This window comes from Triturus cristatus, chromosome 7, assembly GCF_964204655.1.
Source record: "Triturus cristatus chromosome 7, aTriCri1.1, whole genome shotgun sequence".
NCBI classification, from domain to species: domain Eukaryota; kingdom Metazoa; phylum Chordata; class Amphibia; order Caudata; family Salamandridae; genus Triturus; species Triturus cristatus.
Window position 1 is genome coordinate 463,269,728 of NC_140590.1, and position 21,329 is coordinate 463,291,056.

Consider the following 21,329-nt stretch of genomic DNA (forward strand, 5'->3'; position numbering starts at 1 on the left):
GTTCAAGTAAATGTGCTTTGTGTAAGTGTAGGTCTCCATGCTCCAACCTGGACTATGCCTTGTGCTTAGCACCTGTGTGTTTGCACCCCATCCTCCTTGCCAGTATAAGAACCACAGAGGCACATTCAAAATGAGCACAGGAATCGTTTTGATATTCTCATAAGTCCCTTGCTCAGTTGTCTCTCAGGTCATACAAAGTAGACACTGTAAACATCATAGATACCCCACTGAGATGGATGACTGTCCTCCACACTCCTGTAGTATCACCTGACCCCCATGCCACTACAAGAAGGCTAGCAGAGCTAGGTAATGCTACTTGCATCACACAAACTATGTTGAGTTTTGGAGCCTCCCAAACCTATACAGAGCACATGGCAGATCACAATACAGGTCGCAATCCCTTGTTTTTAAACATAGTGTGCTTTGTGCTTCAGATGTAAAAAATAAACCGGGAGGGGGTGACGAAATCCAAAGTAGGTCTCTCTGTGAGCTCCTGAGAATGATCCCATTTTGTTTGACGTATGCAGTACCGAGGAGACCCTGACTTGCCTGGGCTGTGGAATAGCAGTGGATGGGCACCCTTGTTGGCGGAGTCTGGCTGAGTAGTTGCCTCAGTTTAAGCATGGTGGGCATGCTTGTTCTGCCTGTGAGGGCCACAGAGCTGCCGAGCTTTTCTACGACGGCGAAGAAGTGTAGCAGAGGGGTCAATGTTGCAAAAGGACCGAGTTCCTCGATAATGTGGAGGCCAGCTTCCTGGTGTTAATAGACAATGGAGGGGAGAGTGCAAGTTAATTGTTCCACTGTTAAACTTGTATCATGAATCCTCAAGATGGCATCTCGGTGGGACTAGCCATAAGTGTACACAAGTAATGTCTGGGTACCTGACACCAGCTTTAAACTATTGAGGGAGGGGGGTAACCCCATGACTGCTGGGCCATACCGGATCCCCCCGCTGTTGAGGGGTACAGTGCAGCCCATAGTTAGAGTTGGGACTTGTTACCCAGGCAGTTTTTCCTTTAAGGGCCTCCGTTGATGCACATCTGGGTGGATAAGCGGCATAATAAGGAGGATGTCTTTGGCTCTGGGGTACAGTGAAGGGCAACAGCTAAGGAGAGCGACTACTTGAATTGTATGGAGGACAGAATCTCACCCCAGGAGATCACACCCACCTTGCTCGATTACTGCGGTGAAGTTTAATATAGTGGAAACAAAGGGTAAGATTGAAGAGGCTGTGAGAGGAGTAACATTGAGACACTCACAAATGAAATGAAAGGAATGGAGAAAGTGGAGGAGGCATTAGGGTGTAAATTGACAATGTTTGAGACCAAGTGTGGAGAGTCCATTTCTGCTGTGGAGTGCCTGAAGGCTTTTAAGTTTAATGTGAAAGACTGTTTCATAGTGTTGAAATCCAAACTTGAATTCTTGCATAACGTACGAAGAGTGCCCTTGATGAGGGTACTGGGTGTCCCAAAGCAGATCTTGGACAAATCTTTGAGGAATTAAATGTTTATTGTTCTGAGTGAGCTATTCTACCTGGATTTGAGGGGGTCCAACATGTGGTGGTGACTGTGGCTAGACTAGACTACCCAAGAGATCCTTAGAAAACAATGTGGTTGCATGAGTTATTATGCTGATCACTTTGCAAAATGCTTATTGAAAGAGGCAGATATTGTACTATGATTTTAAAAAGGGGGAAATGATTCTTGGAATTGTGAGACTGTTCTTCCCTGATCAGAATGCGAAACCCTTGTAAAGAAATATGCCCTTTTGGAGAGAAAAGTGCAGGATGGCAGTGAGGGGGTAGAACGGCATCAGTTGGCTTCCCTGTCAGACTGGAGGTGGACTGTGAGGCAAAGTAGTGCTTCAATTACTTACCGGTAATTGCATCGTCTTCCCTCATTTCTATTCATTACACACGTGAAGCATTCCTGCCTCACCAGACACCCATACCACACTATTTGCAATCACCCATAAAAATCCCCCTTTAACCCCCTGTAATACCACGTAATCCTACACCACACCAATTAAAGTTTGGCCTGGACAACCAGGGAGGGAGGGATGTAATGAATAGAAGCAAGGGAAGAGGACTCTGAGTAATGCAATTACTGGTAAGTAATTGAAGCATTACCTCATCGTCCCTCCCTCGCTTCCTTTCGTTACAGATATGAGATGTACAAAGCCAAACAGGACAACCAAATTGGTAATGCACAAAAACACGTTTTATGAAGAAAACCGACAAAAAGGAAAGGACCTATATTCAGGCACCATAGCGGACAAATCCATATTCCCCAAAACCTCAGACTGGTCAACCTCTTGAAATAATGAAAACAGTGGAACCTTCTATTGACCAGCACCTAACCTCTCATCACTCCCTCAGTGCTATCCCTTTAGGTTTTAGTGGGAATTTGCGTGCACACTGAATAGCACCTACTGTCACAGTGCTTATTCCCTCAGGAATCCAAATATATAAAATCAAAACAAAGGTGCACCACACAAGAGAATTGGTATTGACAATCATAAAGTTCATCTCCAACAATGAGTTCTTCAAAAATTATTTCTTTTATTCCATTTTGGTCAACCTCCTGGTCAATCCGGTAATGAGAGGCAAAAGTCAAAGGGGAAGCCCATGTGGCTGCCCAGCAGATCTCAGAAATGGAAGCCCACTGGACCTCAGCACAAGAGGTAGCCATAGACCTTGTGGAACGATCCTGAATCCCCAAGAGAGAAACCTGATCGGAAGCCTTGTAGGCCAGAGAAATCCGAGTCTGGACCCACCGACTCACGGAAGAAGTGGAAGGATGCAACACCCTATTTACCGAACCAAAATTCACAAACCTGGAATCGGAAATCTGAAGGGAAGATACCCTATCCAAATAAAACTGGAGAGCCCTCCTGATATCCAAATAATGTAGTCTCACTTCTAACTCAGAAGAAGGAGACTCAAAAAAGGAGGGCAGAATCTATTCTTGGTCCTAATGGAAGTGGGAATCAACCTTAGGACGAAAGGAAAGAACAGGCCTCAAAATGATTCTGTCCTCAAAAAGCCTCCAAAAAGGATGCTTGAAAAACAAAGCGCGCAGTTCAAGCAAACGCAGAGCGGAGGAAATAGCCAAGAAAAATAAAGTTTTAAGGGACAACAAATGCGAAACCATAGAGACCAGGGGCTCAAACGGAGGAGCCATCAAGGCCTCTAAAACCAAAGACAGATCCCACAAAGGTAAGGGCTTCCAAGGAGAAGGAAGAACATTATGTAACCCCTTCAACAGCCGCCCCACCAAACCATCGAGATCAGAAAAATTGCCCCAAGCACTCCGAAAAGCCTTAATCGCAGCCTACTGAAGTGTAAGGGAGGCAAATCTTCAACTCCAAAGAAGCCCCCTCCCGTAGAAAAAGCATCACATCAAACAAGGTAGATGATGTAGGGTCCAAACCTTTACCCCGACGACACCTACTGAAAGAACGCAAGTAAGACTTATTGGTAGAGGAGAGCCTAGATGCCTGCAGAGTCCAGGTCAAGCCAGCCGTAACCCCCTTATGCAGCAGACCTAACTGTTCAACCTCCAGGCCGCCAACCGCATCCTGGACAGAACATCCTGTTGCAACCCAGAGAAAACATCAAGGGAGAGGGAGCCGGGGAAACAACCACTGCAACTCCATCCTCATCTCGACAAGAAGAGGAGACCAAGAGGCCCGGGGCCAAGCCGGTGCAACCAGAATGACTGATGCCCCCAACGTCCGGACCCTGAGAAGGAATTCGAGAAGCAGCGAAAAGGGAGGACATGCGTAAAGAAGCCCCGGAGGCCACTGGCAGGAAAGAGCGTCCACCACCCGAGCTCGACACTCCCAACTTCGAGAGCAAAACAGTGGCACCTTGGCATTGAGAATATTCTCAAAAAGGTCTATCACAGGGACACTCCAACGCACCGTAAGCTCCACAACCGACAGATGAGACTCCGCCCAGAAAAAACAAACTCTCCACCACCAGAGCCAGAGTGCCAGAGAAGGGGACCTGGTCCCCCCTGCCTGTTCACATAAGCCATCACCGTATTATTGTCCGTCCTGACAAGAGCAACTGAACCCTTCAGAAACCAAGAGAAGGCCCTCAGAGCCAAACGTACAGCCTCCAACTCCCTCCAATTCGAAGACCTCCTGCTCTGAGACTGGGAACAAGTGCCCTTGGCCCGATGCACCCCCATCCAGGCCCCCTCCAACCCGACAGATTGGCATCCTTCATCACAATCAAGGGGGCAGGAGGGGAGAAGGACACCCACCGCAGCACATGATCCCTGACAAGCGACTAAGCCAGATCCACCCGGATCTGAGGGGAGACGGGAATCAGAGAAGAGAGGGGGGAGACAATGGGGAGACCAATGCGCTCAGGATGTGAACCATCAGCTTGTGTAAATGAAAGCGGGCCCTGGGAACCAGAAACACCATCACAGTCAGATCCCCCTGAACCTGGAGCCAACGAGCAGCCACCTGGATGGGCTGGGAATAAATACCCAGAATGTGGGACCGGATCTTTGCCACCCAAACCTCGGGCAAGGTGGCCACCCTCAAATCAGTACGAAATCTTGCCCAAATAAAGAGACAGACCTGGGCTGGAACAAGGCAGGATTTTTCCAGATTGATAAGAAAACCGTGTTCCTAAAAAATGTCCAGTACCACCCTTTTGGGACTGTGAGCCAACAGGCACAAGGGAGCGTGAATCAACCAGTCGTCGTGGTAGGGATAAAGAAAGATCCCCTGACTATGGTCTAATGCTACCAACAGAGTCAACAGCTTTGTGAAGACCCGCGGGCGTACTTCAGACTGAATGGCAACACAACAAACTGAAAGTGGCAGTACCCTATTGCAAACCTCCGAAACTTATGATGATCCAGAGCCATGGGAACATGGAGGTAAGCATCCTGGAGATCCATGGAGGTCATAAAGTCCTGGACACCGACCAAGTGACTCATGGACTGCAAAGTCACCATCTTGAAATGAATGGTTTTGACCCATCCATTCACCTTCTTCAGGTCCATAACTGGCCTGAAACCACCAGACACCTTCTGAACCAGAAAAAGAATTGAATAGCAACCCATTACCTGTTCTTCCATGGGAACTAGGACAACCGCTTTCTTTTCCAGAAGAGCCAGAACCCCATCCAGCAGAGCCCGCTTCATTCCTGGATCCCTGGGGAAAAAAGTACGGATGGTGCCCCAGCCGGGAGGCAGAGTAACACAGTCGACACAATAGTTGGTCCTGACAATGTTCAAGCCCAATGATCCCTCAAATCCTGAATCCAGGCGTCCAGAATACACAAAAGACTTCCGCCCACAGGCATTGACGCCGTCCTGCAATCATTGTCAGGACTTCCGCTTGAAGGAATCAAGCTGATCCTTAGTGCCTGCCAAGGACGACTACTTTTTCAGCTTGAACTTCCTCTGACGTTCCAAAAAAGGCTTGGAGTTCTTACCGGATGAACGAAAGGAAGAAGAGGAAGAAGGTGAATCTCAAAAGCAACGAGAGTAAGAAGATGCTTTTCCCTTGTAGGTAAGAGCATGTTTTCGATCCTTGAAAACCTTGGTAATCATGCTGTCCAAGTGATCCCCAAACAGCAATTTACCCTCAGGTAATCTTCAGGAGAGAAGACTTCCAATTGCGCTTCCACAAATTCCTCCGAGCTAACACCACGTGTCCAGTCGCCATGGCAGAAGGCCTCAGTACATCCGAAGACGTGTCTGCCAACAACTTGGTCTTCTGTGCCAGATGAACCAGCAATTCAGAACAGTCCGCCTCCTCCTGAATTGCCGTGCCAACTTCTCAAGGTCCGAAACCAGAGACTGAGCTGCATAAGCAGAATAAATACCAGCCTTCAAAGTCAGATTCTCCACAGAGAAAGCTTTCTTAAGTGCCCCCTCAATTTTTTTGGGCCGTAGCATCTGAAGGAGAACAATCCTCAGGGCTAATCTCCGTACGACCAATCATAGTGGCCAAAATGGCGTCCAAATTAACTGAGTGTGAAATAGAATCCTCCCCCCTCCAGAAAATACAGTTTTTGCAGAAAACACGGAACTGTAGAGTGCTCCAGGTCACGCCATTCACCAGTGACCAAGTCCTTGATTCAGCCATAAATGGCACTGCAAAAACGTGGGGGCTTAGCATACTGCAGAATAATGCTGTCCACCACCTCAGAGGATGAGAAAGGCGCAAACCCCAAATTCGCCCAGAGGAATTTCCACCACTGTGAGCAAAATATACTCTGTGATTGGAGAGCTATAGTCGAAGCAAAAGGTCACCGTATACTCTTCTCTTGGTTCAATGCACGTCTTCCAGTGAAAGGAAGAGCCGGGCCCGCACATCGCTAGAACTGGCAGTGCGCAGGTTCACAGCGGGATAGCTGCTTCTGTAGATGGAGAGACTTTAAACCTGCCCGCCAGCACCCCCTGCTGTACTGAATCACTCAGCGGCCAGCTGTGAACATCTATCGTCCCCTGGGACACCCTGGCCATCTGCTACGTTTCCTCACTAAAACCATCCCCTGTAAGGCTTGTTAGAAAATGAACTTCAAAATCAGCGTCTAATTGAGAATTTCCACACCGCTCCATAACGCCTCCCTCTCCCCCACCCAGCCATTCAGTTTACTCACTATGTAGGGACAGGGGATTACACTGAAGTCCAAAGCAGACAGGACGAATTTGGAGGGCAAGTTTAGCCACAGTTTACAATTTGCTTCCTCGCGTGGTCTTTTTTACTGACGTTGTTTACCGTAACGTTGTGAATGTTTGCATTGGTGTACTTAATAATTGCTTTCCTATCACCTCTTGATTGGATGTTGTCTGTTAGTGACGGGATTTAGAATGATGGTATGAGAGCGGGGCATACTGCTTAGCTTGTACAAAAATACTTCCATTGTAAACTTCAGAAGGCATTTTGCGCAAACTATGTGTATATACTGAAACATGCAGTCAACCACGAGGACAGTGGGAGCGGGTGTCGGACGTAATCATGGAAAACCTCAGGTTAAAAGCTTGGTTAACAGCACAAGTTGTTAGAAAGGTTAATCCTGTGACTGCATTATTGCTTGACAAGATGTAGCATCGGGACACACACATACTTCCAGCAGGGTGCAGCCACCTACCCCCATCTCTCCACTTTGCTGTAGGCCATTCAAACATCCGGCGGAAATCGCAGCTCCTCACAGAAATACACAATTACCTTCAAATTGCCACGCGTACTTGCAAAGAAGTCTAGTAAAACACACAGACAAACATACGTACAAAGGGAAAGCTCTGGACAACACACGTTCGTTCAGACGCATTCAAGAGACACCAAAATCAAACGACTCCGTTGTAGGGCAGCGGCAACTTTGCAAAGACGTCTAGTAAAACACACAGACAAACATACATACAAAGGGAAAGCTCTGGACAACACATGTTTGTTCAGACGCGTTCAAGAGACACCGACTCAGTTGTAGGGCAGCGGCAACTGCAGCCAGCTACACCCCAATTTGTAGCGCACAACCAGGCAAAAGACTTGGGATTACACACTGCATGCATCAAAGCATGTAACTGAAACAGATGCGAACAACAAGCGCTCGCCATTGCCTTGTCCTCCCTGTGACCCCGTGCGCCTCTGAGTTCCATGCCTGCTTCACAGCTGTCGTGAAGACTTTTCTTATCTGCTTGACGTGGGACCTGTGCTCACTACGCCACTGGAGTCAAGCTATCCTGGCTGATGACGGCTGATAGCCAGAAACCGGTCCTAGGATGCTTGATTCCGGTCCAGGGAAGACATGGCTTGGCAGTTCGGGCTGGACTGTTCCCATGAGGCACAGGGTCAAGACTGATTTGCATATGGCCATGTCTAAACTGGGGTGGCGTAGTGGGCAAAAGAACGATGGATTTAACCCAGATCTCTTGACTGGGGGAGAATGTCTGCATTGTCAGCATTCCGTCCATCATTTGTTTGTTGTAACGCTTTTCGCCCTATGTGGGATGGGTATTCCCAGACGTGGGACCCGTGCTCACTACGCCACTGGAGTCAAGCTATCCTGGCTGATGACGGCTGATAGCCAGAAACCGGTCCTAGGATGCTTGATTCCGGTCCAGGGAAGACATGGCTTGGCAGTTCGGGCTGGACTGTTCCCATGAGGCACAGGGTCAAGACTGATTTGCATATGGCCATGTCTAAACTGGGGTGGCGTAGTGGGCAAAAGAACGATGGATTTAACCCAGATCTCTTGACTGGGGGAGAATGTCTGCATTGTCAGTATTCCGTCCATCATTTGTTTGTTGTAACACGTGTTAAATAAACCAGCAGATAAGAAAAGTCTTCACGACAGCCGTGAATCAGGCGAGCCAGTCTGGGAAAAAGCCAAAGGGAGGCAACGAAAAACCCTCCTTTCCAATGGGAAGCCAGCGTTTAACATAAACGCTGACGCTACCCAATGGAAATGAGGGGCGGGGCTAGTGTCCCCTTCTCCAAACTGACTTGTTCACTATAGCTCTCGCAGGCGAGGTGCGCATGCGCGCTCCAACGCCAGCCGAGACCTAAAAACACGAGGTTGGAGGTGGATTTTTATGGGTGATTGCAAATCACGTGGTATGGGTTTCTGGTGAGGCAGGAATGCCTCATGTCTGTAATGAAGAGAAGCGAGGGAGGGACGATGAGGTACTTTGTATTCTTACACAGGTAGTCTGCCTGGAGATTCAAGGAGGGTCATGCTGAGGAGCCCTCTAGTTGATGTATTTGGATTTCTCCCTCATAGGTCTGCAGTAATGAGGTTGGTGCAGTTAGTTCCCAATGTTTGATGGAGCAGGTCTTCCTCCAGGGCACGGTGTTTGAGTGGGTGATGATGCAGTTTTGTAGGGACGTTGTTTTTCCCCCTTGCATTTTGGGAGTATGAGTTTCCTCGGCAAGCGCCCCACCCCCACTAAATAGGACTAGTGTAATGCACCTTAGAGACTGATGCCGGTGATTGGCTCATTTAACTTTTCCAAATATTGTAAGATTTCTATGTAAAGTCTGTTGGGAACCGGAGTAGCTTCTTTGTAATTGTTATTCACTGTGCTACACTTACTTTTGTTAAAAGAATAAACTTTTGTTGTATTTTGTGTGCATGCAGGGCTTTAGGTATGCCGGGTCTTGCCGGAGCTGAGCACTGGCAGTTCTAAAAAGCAGGAACCGAGACGGGTCCCTATCGGGCTCTCCATTTTTGCCCTCACCCTCGGGATGAAAAAAATAAATCTGAACTCTGCAGCAGTACCAGCCTTTACTGCCTTTGATGTAACTTCAAAGAGACTCACTCTTTATATTTCTTTCATAGTTCCACCATTTCAAAGCTGAAGCATTTTCAATATTAAAATGCATCGAAGCCATAGTTGTTGCTTATTTATCTTATGCAACTAATAAACAAGCATTGACCAAACCAATAGTACTGGCTTGTTATAGGTGTGATGTTGCTTGTTGTATTGTATATCTGGATGCAACCATAGAAGTAGCAAAACACCAGTCGGGCGGCACACTAAGCTAAGCACAAAGGTTTAGCCTACGTGTTTTTAGCCACGTCCGTAATTACATCGGCCACGCCCCAGTTGTTTCATCCCACTTAAAGTCCCGGAGCATGATTTAATGTTTGAGAAAGCTGCAGTTCTGTCACATGACAAATGCCGCCCTCAACTGATTTTGACTTTAAGAGCGTTTAGTAGGTTCTGCATTAGTAAAAGTAGTCTGATAGCGTTGTGAGGAGGTGATCTACTACGCTGCCGTTGCAGTCTGGGAGATGATACAGTGAGTGTGAGTGGGTGCAGGCCAAGTCATCAGATCAGACACTTCATTGTGATCCAAAACACCCGCTTCCCGTATTGTTCTCTGAAGATACTACATAATCTATATAAAGTATATGTTGAAAAAATATAAACAAACACCCAGTCGCAAAAGCGGACGATGCTTCTTGCATTTCCTAAGCTGGGTTGTTTTGACTCTGGGCTCGCACCTGCTCGCTTCTAGCGCGTTTTGCCCTACTTCGTGTTCTGTTTACCATTGCAACACTGTCGTTCAAAGGCAGTGTTTTTGCTGTAAATATGTGTCATGTATACAGCACTGCAGGGTTGGTCCTTTGGAGACCAGTCATCCGTCATCGGGCCGGGGTGTGGTGACGGACAAAGGCACTTGTTTTAGTTTACTTTTCAAAGGGTGTGTCTGACATTATTCTCAGTTATAGCAAAATTCCCTTCGCCAGTTTGCTTTATTATATAGTGTGGTAATCCATTTTTGTCCAGAAATCAATGGTCTCTGTCTTTCTTTCTGTTTGATCCTCTGTGGACAGAGCAGACGCCACGCGCTTCTCAGTGCATGTGGGAAATGCCTCGCCTGCAGCGCCGTGCCGCTCGCGCCGCTTCCCGCCAGGGAACGCAGTGCACTGAGTTCGCTGCTGGTGCTGTGTCACGAGGCGTGCTCAGACATGCGCCAGCCTCATTCCACCTCTGGGCTTGGCTTCCTACCTTCATGCACCTGTTAGCAGCAGGTGTGTAGTGCAGCAGGTTGCATTGGCAGGCTGCACGGTTTGCGGTACACCAAATGCATTAAAATACCTTCTACGAATTTCTCTTTAAACTATCACGTCAATTAAAAAAAACGCGAATAATTATAATAAACTTAATTGCTTGGCGTACACTTTGGATAGAATTTGACATAGTGGTCAGCGTCGTGCTGTTAATTCAAAGTGAGTTACTTAACCGGTTACCGGGCGTACATGACCAGCTACTGAGCTTTGAAAGGGGCTGATGGTAGTTCCAGTGACCACTCAAGGCCCCCTATACCCCCAGCATCTTCGAGATTATCCTCTCTCATCAGTTAATACGACGCCATGCATGGCCATGATATTATTAATTTGCGTTTCTGCTGCTTCCTTCTCCTGTTTGAGAGTATACCGTGCCCCCAATGTATAAAACGCGCCGTCCTTTCTACAAAAACATTGTTAATTTGATTTATACCCACACTGATATTTTCCTACCTTCTTGAGTTTCAATAATTTGCTAGCACAGACTTTACATGTTCATAGGACCTGATTACAAGTTTGGCGGTTTGACTACCTGAACACTGCTGCCACGGTCTCTAGAAGACCGCAACGCCAGTGGTCTCCCGACCGCCATATTTCGAGGTTTCCGCAGTGCCTGAGGTGTGGCTGCCGTGATCTTGCGGTGGTGGTGATTACTTTTCCATATATATAGATGCCTGTGTGAGCATTTCAACTGCATATATGTCACATGCACACATATCCATGATACATGTGGAAAAATACCACCTACCCGTTGCCGGAGTCTGGCCCATATAAGGGCAGTCCAGGCAATGGGTATATGGTTAAAAAATGACTCGCCTGTAGTTTGCCCCAAACAAGGTCATAATCCTCGGGATGAAGATGCTGCTGTGAAGGGCGGAGATGAAGAAAGGGATACACACAGAACCCGGACCGAAAGAACAGGAGAGGGGTGAGTCCCCACCCCAAATCCTTTGTTTCTGCTGAATTGCAGCTGGCTGTCCCACTGCCGTGGTCAGCTTGTCGAAATGCCAACTCCTAATACGGACGGCAATTAAACTCCCCTGTACCGCCCTATGGCAGTTGCTTTTTCCCAAGCACGACCTGGGCGGTTTGCTGGCAGTGTCAGCGGTTCAGTTGTGGTCTTTCCAAATGCAATCCGCCGTTTAGTATTACGGCGGTCAGAACCCCGATCTCTCGGCGGTCGGACCATGACCGCGGGTACGTTGGTTCACTGACTTCCAAACTTTTTATAAGGCCCGAAGTCAAGATGAACAGAATGAGTCTTTTGCATCCTCTGTTAATAGATTAGTTTCCTAATCTTAATTACAAGTAGTCAATTTATTTTATCGTGATAAGCTTTCAATATTTTTCACGTCTTAAATTTACAGCCATGGAGCTGCTGCTAGTAGTAATTTACACGTTCTCTTTTGCCAGTATTGATGTCAGCTTTGAAATAAATCAACAAGTGTAGGTGCATTTAATAACCCAATATAGATTACACATGAGCATACCAGGGTATTGTGTTTACCATATCCTTTGGCATGATCAGAAGAAGCACAGATTAAAAAAAAAAAATTATGGCTAATTTACAGTGCATTTAACAAAGAAAAGATGACCACTGAAAGGTTGGAACTAGGCCTTGGTGAAATTTCAATCACGTCTCTGACATTCCCAAATTTCTGTTTTTTTTAGAAATTTGCAAAATTCGTATTTGACATTTGTGCATGCTTTAAAGCACTGGAGAAGGGTTCTCACAAAAAATGATATGCTGAGGGACATTTTCATTTTGAAATAGTCTCCTGCTGTAATTCTGCGCGGTTTATTTTTATTTAGAAAGTTTTATAAATCGCAAACATGACAAAAGGGTTTCAGAGCACTGTACATAGAGAAAACCCACACCCCGTTACATAACGTATAGCAGAAAAAAACAGAAAACCAAAAAGAACATACAAGTACACTGTCCCTGACTACCCAATATGAGAAACCGACATCTATCATTAATGATGGTTAATGATAGCAGCAGCATGGAGAGCTTTTGCTCCCAGTATCTGACAGTTCAGGATTAGACCCTGGTCAGGAACTTTATGGTAGGAATCTGTTAATGAAAGAGTGTTTAGCTTCTTTCTTGAAAGTTATAGTTAAAGGATTCACACAAATCTCTAGCGGCAGAGAGTTCCAAATTCTCAGAGCAGTTCCAGAAAAAGTGCAGCAGTGGGTCTTCTTTTTACTTAAGCTAGAAGATTCTAGTAGCCATATTTTATTACATGAAGTATGCCTTTGTGTGAAAAAAGATACTGGTAAACTACATTTCACGCTACACTCGTAACTTCAACTATTTAAATGAAAACATTAAGGTACCAACACATCAGTGTATGTATTGAATCCTGGTAAGATTAGCTGGTGCACTTTTCCTTAAATAGGCTAGACAGTTAACAGTTTCAGAACCCATCGATATAGCACAAATATGGTATCGCCAAATCTTTGACCCACGTATGACCATTGTTTGTTTTGAAATGGTAGAACTATAGTGGGAATGTTATCGAGTGGCTACCAAGTCTTTGATTAAGGTTAGTCCTGCTGCTGCTGTGCGGGTAAGGCAGATTTACTTTTTTCATGAAGAATTCCAGCTTGAGAATAAAGAGAATTGCAAAACAAACAAAAAATGTCTCTCCCAACTTTTTGGAAGGGTGAGTGAAAGATTTTCTCTCACAATTGGTGACCAGTCGAATTGTTGTTTTGCTGTAATCGTAACATCCTTTCATAAGCTTTTCCACAGAAATATTTACTTTCTATTAAAAGCTTACTTGTTAGTTTTCAGTTCTCTTGCGGTTCTGTCCTGTTTATTTACCTCAGGAAACCGTCTCTCATTGCCGCGACAGATCTCCAAATTGACACAGAAAGATCCTCCACTTTATTCAGAGTTCATCGCTCATATTTGAAGAGACACTGCCATAAGGGATCCTCCCCTCTGGAATAAATGGCCTGGTAATAAGACTACCTTTCCCCGCCACCCCTAGCTATCTCCCTACCTCAAGGGCCTGCTGATGTTACCAAAACATATACCCTATTAGAGAAACTTATCTGTGGTGCTGAGGGCCCCCCAGGTTGAGTTGTTGGATGCACCATGTTTTAGATAAAAGGTAAAAGGACAGTCTGTGACCCATCGATCGTCTGAGGGGAAAAACCGGAGCATTTGGTAATTTCACAAGTACTAAATCATGGGTAGTACAGGTTATTTTTTTCCCTTTCAGGCACATATGTCATACTTGAGGTCATATACGTGGTTCCAAAAGCACTGAAGCCGGGTCCGCCCAGTCTGTAGGTGTAGTTTGAATCGCTGTAATTAAAGTGTAGCCACAGCCTTGTTTTGCTGCCGTTGAAAGGTCTGGCACACCCACTGCGTGTGTGACAGATGCCATCATGCTCAAGTAGCCTAGAGCACTTCAAAAAACCTTCAACAAACAACTCTTACGTGGGGCCAGTGGATGATTCTACTAAGACGTGTTTAAGAATTGTATGTTCAAAGGATTCTCTATGTAAAAATGTGAGGTTTCAGAAATTAAATTTTTCATTACTTAGACATTCTGTGCCTCACAACTTTTTCTTGTATCCACTGCTAAGTTCTTCTTCAGGACTGGAGGCAGTGATAGTAGTTTTTTTTTTTCTCTAAGTATCTTATAATCGCTTTCACCTTTTTGTTCTTCTTAGAAAATTGCCGTTGTAGTGCTTTTGCCTCCAGGTAGTCCCTTTTGAAGAAATATTGAACATTAAAATTAGCAAAATTGGTGTGGCCTCGGGAAAGAAGCAGTGGAAAAACAGCCATCCTCTGAAGTGTGAACCATTTGACATCTCGCTAGCAAACACTAAACATATTCTCGGGCTGGAATACGTTGGACACCTTTGTAAGATGGGAATGTATAGGAAAGAAACTTTGATTTTAAAGTATCTCTTTTTAGTATCCGATCTTTATCAATGTATTTGAAGTATGTACACATATGTTGGATGCTTGTATCATAGTTGATTATCAGCGTCATGGCTTTGTTTAAATGACAGTGTGTGAGTAAAGGAATGTCATTTGCCTGGAAAAGGGATCTGGCTGAGGGAAGTCCTTCTTAACCGCTAGCATGTGCTGTTTTAGAATTCATTTGTTTCTCGGTCTAAATGCTAATAAAGCACACATGAAAAGTTAAAGCAGAAATTATGAAAGAACCAGTATACAATATCAGCAGTAACTTTAAAAAAGAAGACTTTTTTATAAGGTAGGGATGGTATATAATATTACCATTCAGAAACCAAGAATATGCAGTTTTTACATTGACCAGTCTGTGAATTGGAATGCAATTTAAATGCGACCAAGGGGCAAATGTATCAAAGGGTTTTACCTATTCTGTGTCTGTGGTAAAATGGGTTCATACATATGGCCCTAGTTCTTAATACTTTGCATCGCAACTTGTTCATTTAAAAGCAAACTGCATAATGAAAATTTATTAGGCAGGTCAAAATTTGCAAACCTCTCGAGAACTGCTGCTGCAAATGCAGCAACGGAGGGCACAAGATCAAGCAAACCTCTGTCCCTGAGATCAAAATTAAAAGCGCTTGGGGTCTTGTGAGGCTAAATTTCAACCAGCAGTCTCCTTAATAATCAAATCTGACAACCAGCAGTCTCCTTAATAATCGAATCTGATTTCAGAACCTCCATCCATTTACCTGTTTTATCAAGTATTATTTACTGGCTGAGTTTATGGAGAATTATTTTGGTCAAATACACAGATTTGGGTAAACTGTTACTGGCCTCCTTCCTTGAATGTATAGTCTTTTTAGCCCAGCATAACAATCATGTAAACCAGTAGCTTAGCCGAGTAGGCCTGCGCTCTTAAGCTATTCAGAAAGCGGTGCTAAACCATTGCGCTTTAAAACACAAACTACGATGTTTTTGAAGGATTTGTTATTGGCTGTATTTATAAGCCCAGAGTTGTATCGAAAGAGAAAAGGAATGCTGTACATAGCTCCAGGATAGCTTGCTATTTTGCGATGGTTTATATTCTGTATACTTTCTGACCAAGTCATAGTTGTTCAAACAAAATGAGCTCACTTAGTGAATTCCAAGTAGCAGGGGATGTCCAAAAGAGCATTTCACAATTGAAGAGACATGGTTACCGGCAAATAACTTTTTTTTAAGTACTCCGTGTCTAAAATACATTGTTATATATGATGTGTGTATCTGATTTCTGCAAAGGCATATTTCCCTTTGATTAAAACTGAGTGCTGAAATATTTGTAGTAACTGTGACAGTGCTGGTGCGTTCCTCGCTGACATTTTTAATATTTAAAATAAGCAATTTGAAAACAAAGTTATAAAAGAACAACATCTTCTCTCATGATTGTACTTGATGACACCAACACAATTTCCACTTATCTGCCATATCATGTTATTTTGCTGCACAATAACAGATAATGTAGTGAGAAACATGCAGTCTAGTTGGAAGCTTAGAATATTTTGGGAGTCACCAGTTTATTCCAGATAATGTTTATACCTGAGGGAATATGTCTCCCGGTTAAGGTTGATCCCAAATTCTCTAAAGAGCCAAGCCTAGGCGGATTATGTGCAGAGGTGGCAGGTGTGGTGATGTTTGCACGATTGCTAAGGGACTTTGTACTTTGCACTGTCCTATTTTATAAAACAGCAAAACCGGATTTGACACAGTCCTGTGTAATTAACTGTACCCTGTTGGCTAATATAATTTCTAGGTGGTGTAATTATTTATATTTAGCGAATGAAATCAGACCTATCAGCATATGTGTGTCCCCATTCAAGCAAACATGATGTAACTTGAAGGAAGAGAATGCAGTAATTGGGTTATTGCCCCTAGGCGTCCTATTAATCTTCTTGGTCAGTTATATTTCTTTCCTTAGAGGGATGATTGAACTGACATTAAAATGTGTAAGGTATTTACTGGCAGGGTAGCCCTGTGATTAGAATACTGAAAATGTGATCCTTCTGCTGTAATCCTTCATACCTTCACTCTAATTAAAGGACTTTGATCAACTTGGTATGGGATAAAACTCAAAATATTTTCAATTGGGAGCGATAATTGGTATGTTTGGTGACATCATAAGCAGTAACATCACTTGACCTTGATGACATCACCCAAAGGACCTTTACAAGAAAACGGTATAAGGGTTGTTGTCCAAATTAGAGATAAAAACCAAAGAACCTATAGCAAGTACCTTAGATATCAAGATTTTATCCAAAGGGTTTACATGTTGTAATTGGTCATGATTGATCTAGAATGCATTCATATGCTAGGCCTATAACACTTCTATACTGATGGAAGTAATCGCCTCATGTTGCAGGACTTTGAATACGCCTATCTCTGTAAGTGAATGTAACATGGTTGGGGGCTGCTCATTGCTGAAGGTTTACTGCCCGCTGTTGTTCCTTTAAGTTTTAACATAGTTGATCACACAGAGCTTAACTGGCCCTCTCATGATTGCATGCAGCACTCCAGCGCGTGAGCCGCTCTGGATTCTGCTAGAAAAAACTGATAAAATGAGTACTTTTTATTGCCTTGCTTATAAGTTGGTTTTTCAAAACGTCCGATCTATGACTTGATGTTGCTTTTTAGGTCTTGCCTAGGCAGCGCACATGCGCTGCTCTAGGAGAGGGCCTTTAGCAATCGGTCTTCACTTTTCAAGCACTCGCACTGGTGCTTGTGGCGGCATCCACCTTGCGGAAGCGAGCAGCGGCGCGGTCACGTTAAATACAAACACATGTCCCCTGCTCGCTCCCGCAAGGTGGATGCCGCCACAAGCACGCGTGCGAGTGCTTGAAAAGTGAAGACCGCTTGTTTTTTAGGTCTCGCTGGTGACGTATTATGCCCCACATTAAACGAGGTGAAGCTCTTCAGTGCTGCCAGGTTTGACTTTCATGCGGAGATACTTCACAACATAGCACATTCTCGCGCCGCTTTCTCGAGTCCAGAAGTAAATATTGCTTAGTTATGGCCAAGTGGGCTCCCTCGCAGACTGCGTGTCTAAATAGGACCCCGTCATATGGTTGGCTTTGCCTGTTTTACAGCGCTTGCATCCCATCCCGCTCACCCCCTGACATTCGTACTCTGCAAATGCATCGCTTGTTACAGAGTAAAGTACCCATTTGCCAGGGCTTTAAGTGGGCCGGGTGTCACCGGTTCAGAGCACCGGCAGTTTTTTAAGGGGGGCCTCGAAACGGGTCTCTATCAGGCTCTGTTTGGTGTCCTGACACAGCGGGCCCTTTTTTTTTTTTGGACTGCACTGACTGCACTGCTCACTAGTGTAGAGTTACAGCATGACTTAATGCCAGGTGAGTATTGTAGGGGAAGGGAAATCCTTTAAAGAGTCATTTTTTCTCTGGATTTCCCTTCCCTGTTTTACACTCTGGAGCTGCAACATTGTCGTGGTGTCACCAGGGCTTTAAGTGGAAGCTATTTCAAAAATATTCAAGCCATAGTTGCTGCTTATTTATCTTATGCAATTAACAACCATTGACAAAGTCAACAGTCCTGACTTGTTGGAGGTATGATGTTACTAGTTGTATCCTATATCTGGATGCAATGACAGAAACAGCAAAATACAAGTCGGGGTGGCACACTATGCTAAACCCAGATTTTTAGTTTGCGTGTTTTTAAGCCACACCCTTAACTACATTGGCCACACCTCTTTGAGAGACCCCCCAGTTTTTTCATCCCACTTAAAGCCCTGCCATTTGCTGTGCAATCTAAACGTCTTTAAAATGAGCCGCCTGTTAATGGTGTTTCTAAGCATCGTATTGACGTCTTTTGCTTCCCCTCGATGTGAATGCTTTATGTGAGGGTGCTGAATTATTAAATTGCCGCTGGTTCTGTGTGTTTGCAGGTATGAAAAGGTAGCGCACGTTTTCAGAAGCGAGCACTAGCGGTGGCATCTCCGCTTCCTCATCCCGCCCGCCACCGCCACTTATCAGTGGAACTGTGGAAATTTCCACTGCTGTGAAACAGACACCAAGAGAAGGCTTTCGCGGAGCCTGGCATGATAAAACAAGCATTGGGATAGCCAATAGGTCTCGCCTTTAGGACCTTATAAGTGTTTAGTTATCCAGCACAATATCCTTGGTGCAACAACATTAACTGTTGCATGGCTAAACACTTATAAGGTCCCAAAGGCTAGACCTATTGGCTATGCCAATGCTTGTTTATTATCTATATGTTTCGACAAGTGAACTTTTTAGAAGGCAATTGCCAAAACATAAAGCTGGATCCATTCAATTAGTGGTTTTCATTCCATTTGGTATATTTGTGCCAATGAGCGAAATACTGGGGTATTATAGAAACCAGTTATACTTAATAAAGAGAAATTAGAATTGTGAATTAGGTTCAATTGATTTCCACACAGCCCCACAACCCGTCGTACAGGGCATCTCTCTGGCTATATAGTCACTAGTACTTCCAGGTTGTTTCGTGAACGGTCTTATTTTTTAATCATGGTGCATTCCATTTTTCTTCTGTTTTTATCATGCAGCCATAGTGTTTGCGATGAAACTCTAAGGTGCGGCTATAGGTGTGCTGCTAATGTATAAATTTTTTGTTAAAGATTTCTTTATTGGTTTTCAAAGAAAAAACAGTATATGCAGGTGTTTCCTATCTCATGGTTCAGTATAGGCATGTGGTTCATAGAAACACCGGTTTGGCAAATAGTCAGCACATCATATCTTGTTATGCATCAGTACAAACTACTAAAATCCGGTCTCCAGTGGTGTCCCCTGCAGCATGGGGAATGAGGCTCACCTTGACAACAGGGGCACCTGGCAGAGGGCAGAGCATAAGCCCAGCGACCCTCGGAGGCGACGCATTCCGCCGGGCTCGCGGAGGTGCGAGTCACCATTCTCCAATCAGCCCGCTATGAGCTCTAGCGGCCTTGCCTGCAACACGCTCTAAGCCTGGGACGCTGGATGGAACCGTTGACCCCTACATCTGAGGGCCCACCCCCTGGTGAGTGTGAGTGCGAAAACAGGGCGTATGGGGATCCCGGACGAGGCGATCAAAAGGAGGTTGTCCTGTGCCTGACGGGGTGCCCTGCGTAATCTGGTAGGGCCTGCAGCCAGAGTGGACCAGGTAGCCCCCCTTTGAATTTGACGTGCCCAGGTGGGGGCACCGGCCCTGGATTTTAACAGTGTTCCTTGGGGGCCCCCTTTGCAGGGACCACCCATGAGGACATCTTTGCTCGAGTCCAGTGGCTCTGGGGGCCTCGCTGAGGTGTGGCGGCAATTGTGAGGCCTCCATATAGAAGCACTAGGACAAGGCCCAGAGGAGCCTGTACGCCGCGGAGCCCAGTGGGGGGGGGGGGGAGGGGACCTCCTGCAGTGCTTTGATGCTGTCAAGCCACCAGTCCACAAACCTAGAGACCCTGTGGTACATACTGAGGGCTGCCCCTAGGTAATTTGCACCCCTCCCGGACTTACCTGACACACCATCTGGTTCCGAGGCCCCGGCAATGGAATATCGGGAGAAGTCACTCTACATCTCTGGATTGGGGCTTTACCGACTTGGGGACTGCTGGATGTGAGTTGCTGTGCAGCCCTTCTCTTTTACGCATTATCACTCTGCTCGCTCATACTACTAAGCTCTGGGGCACTGGAGGTGTTAGGCCTCGGATGTAGCTGCCCTGGGGAACGGTTTGAAGTCTGCCTATTGGTATTCTGTGGTCCTTTTGGACCTACTGGTTACCCCGTATGGTCTAGGCCCCGGCAGTTGACTACCAGAAGTCTGCGACCTGCACACCGGTTTCGGACCTCACCAGTCTGGGGACTGCTGGATCTGAGTGGCAGCGGAGCCCCACCCCTCACCCCAAACATTCTTGCTCTCCTACTACTCTGGAGAGGGGTTAAGTCCTCTAGAGATAGGCCTGTTTCAATGTGGTCAAAATCCTCTGCGGCGGTCATGACCTACAAGGGCGATTCATCCTCACAAGCCATGGGGGCGTCAGCAGCTCAGTCTATCACCCAGGACTACATGGACAAGTTTTTGAGCGATATCAAACTTGAAATCGGTTCCTTTAAGGCAGACTTTAAAAGCTGCATGCAAGACCCCCACAGGGATGTAACAGAAGTGGGCACAAGGTTGGATGACATTGAGCTCACAGTGGAAGCTCGCACAGAGGACCAAGAAATGCTTTGGTGCTGCATGGCAGCTTTGGAAGACAAACAGATTAAACTCTAGGCCAAGCAAGAGGAATCAGAAAACCTCAGCCACAGAAACCATATCTGCATTCGGGGAATCCCCCGGGGTTAGAGGAGGAGGACATCATGGCCTTCACAAAGGACTTGCTTCAGGCCATCCGCGGAGGCTTGGATGACCAGCCCCTGCTCCTGGATCTAGCCCTTCGCATTGCAGCCATGGCTGTCTATCCAGATTGTACTCATAACATTTTAAGCAGAGTTCATTTCTTCCAAGAGAAAAAAGCCATCCTAGGGGCAGCTAGGGGAAAGGCGGACCTGGTCTTCCGTGGCCACACACTGCAAGTCTTCCAGGATCTTTCCCTTCTGATGCTCAAAAAGCAGAGAGACTTTAAGCCGATCACAGGAAAGTTGTGAGAGCAGGGACTTGAGTATCAGTGGACTCATTCCTTAGGAAATCTTTTCCAGTGGAATGGCAAATGACTGGTAAGATCCATAACTGACGCCAAACAGATACTGGGCCTGTGATGTTGGAACACATTGTCATGCTAATCTTAATCCTTCCTTTGCAGGGCCCACGGCCTCGGAGCTGGGCTTACCTGTTTATAACTCA

At 45.7% G+C, this 21,329-nt stretch overlaps 1 protein-coding gene across 1 annotated transcript in view; it reads left to right on the forward strand.

The window, feature by feature from the left end:
• The window catches only part of TBCD (tubulin folding cofactor D), a 2,329,415-nt gene that overhangs the window by 383,673 nt on the left and 1,924,413 nt on the right, over positions 1 to 21,329 (forward strand). The window lies entirely within an intron of this gene.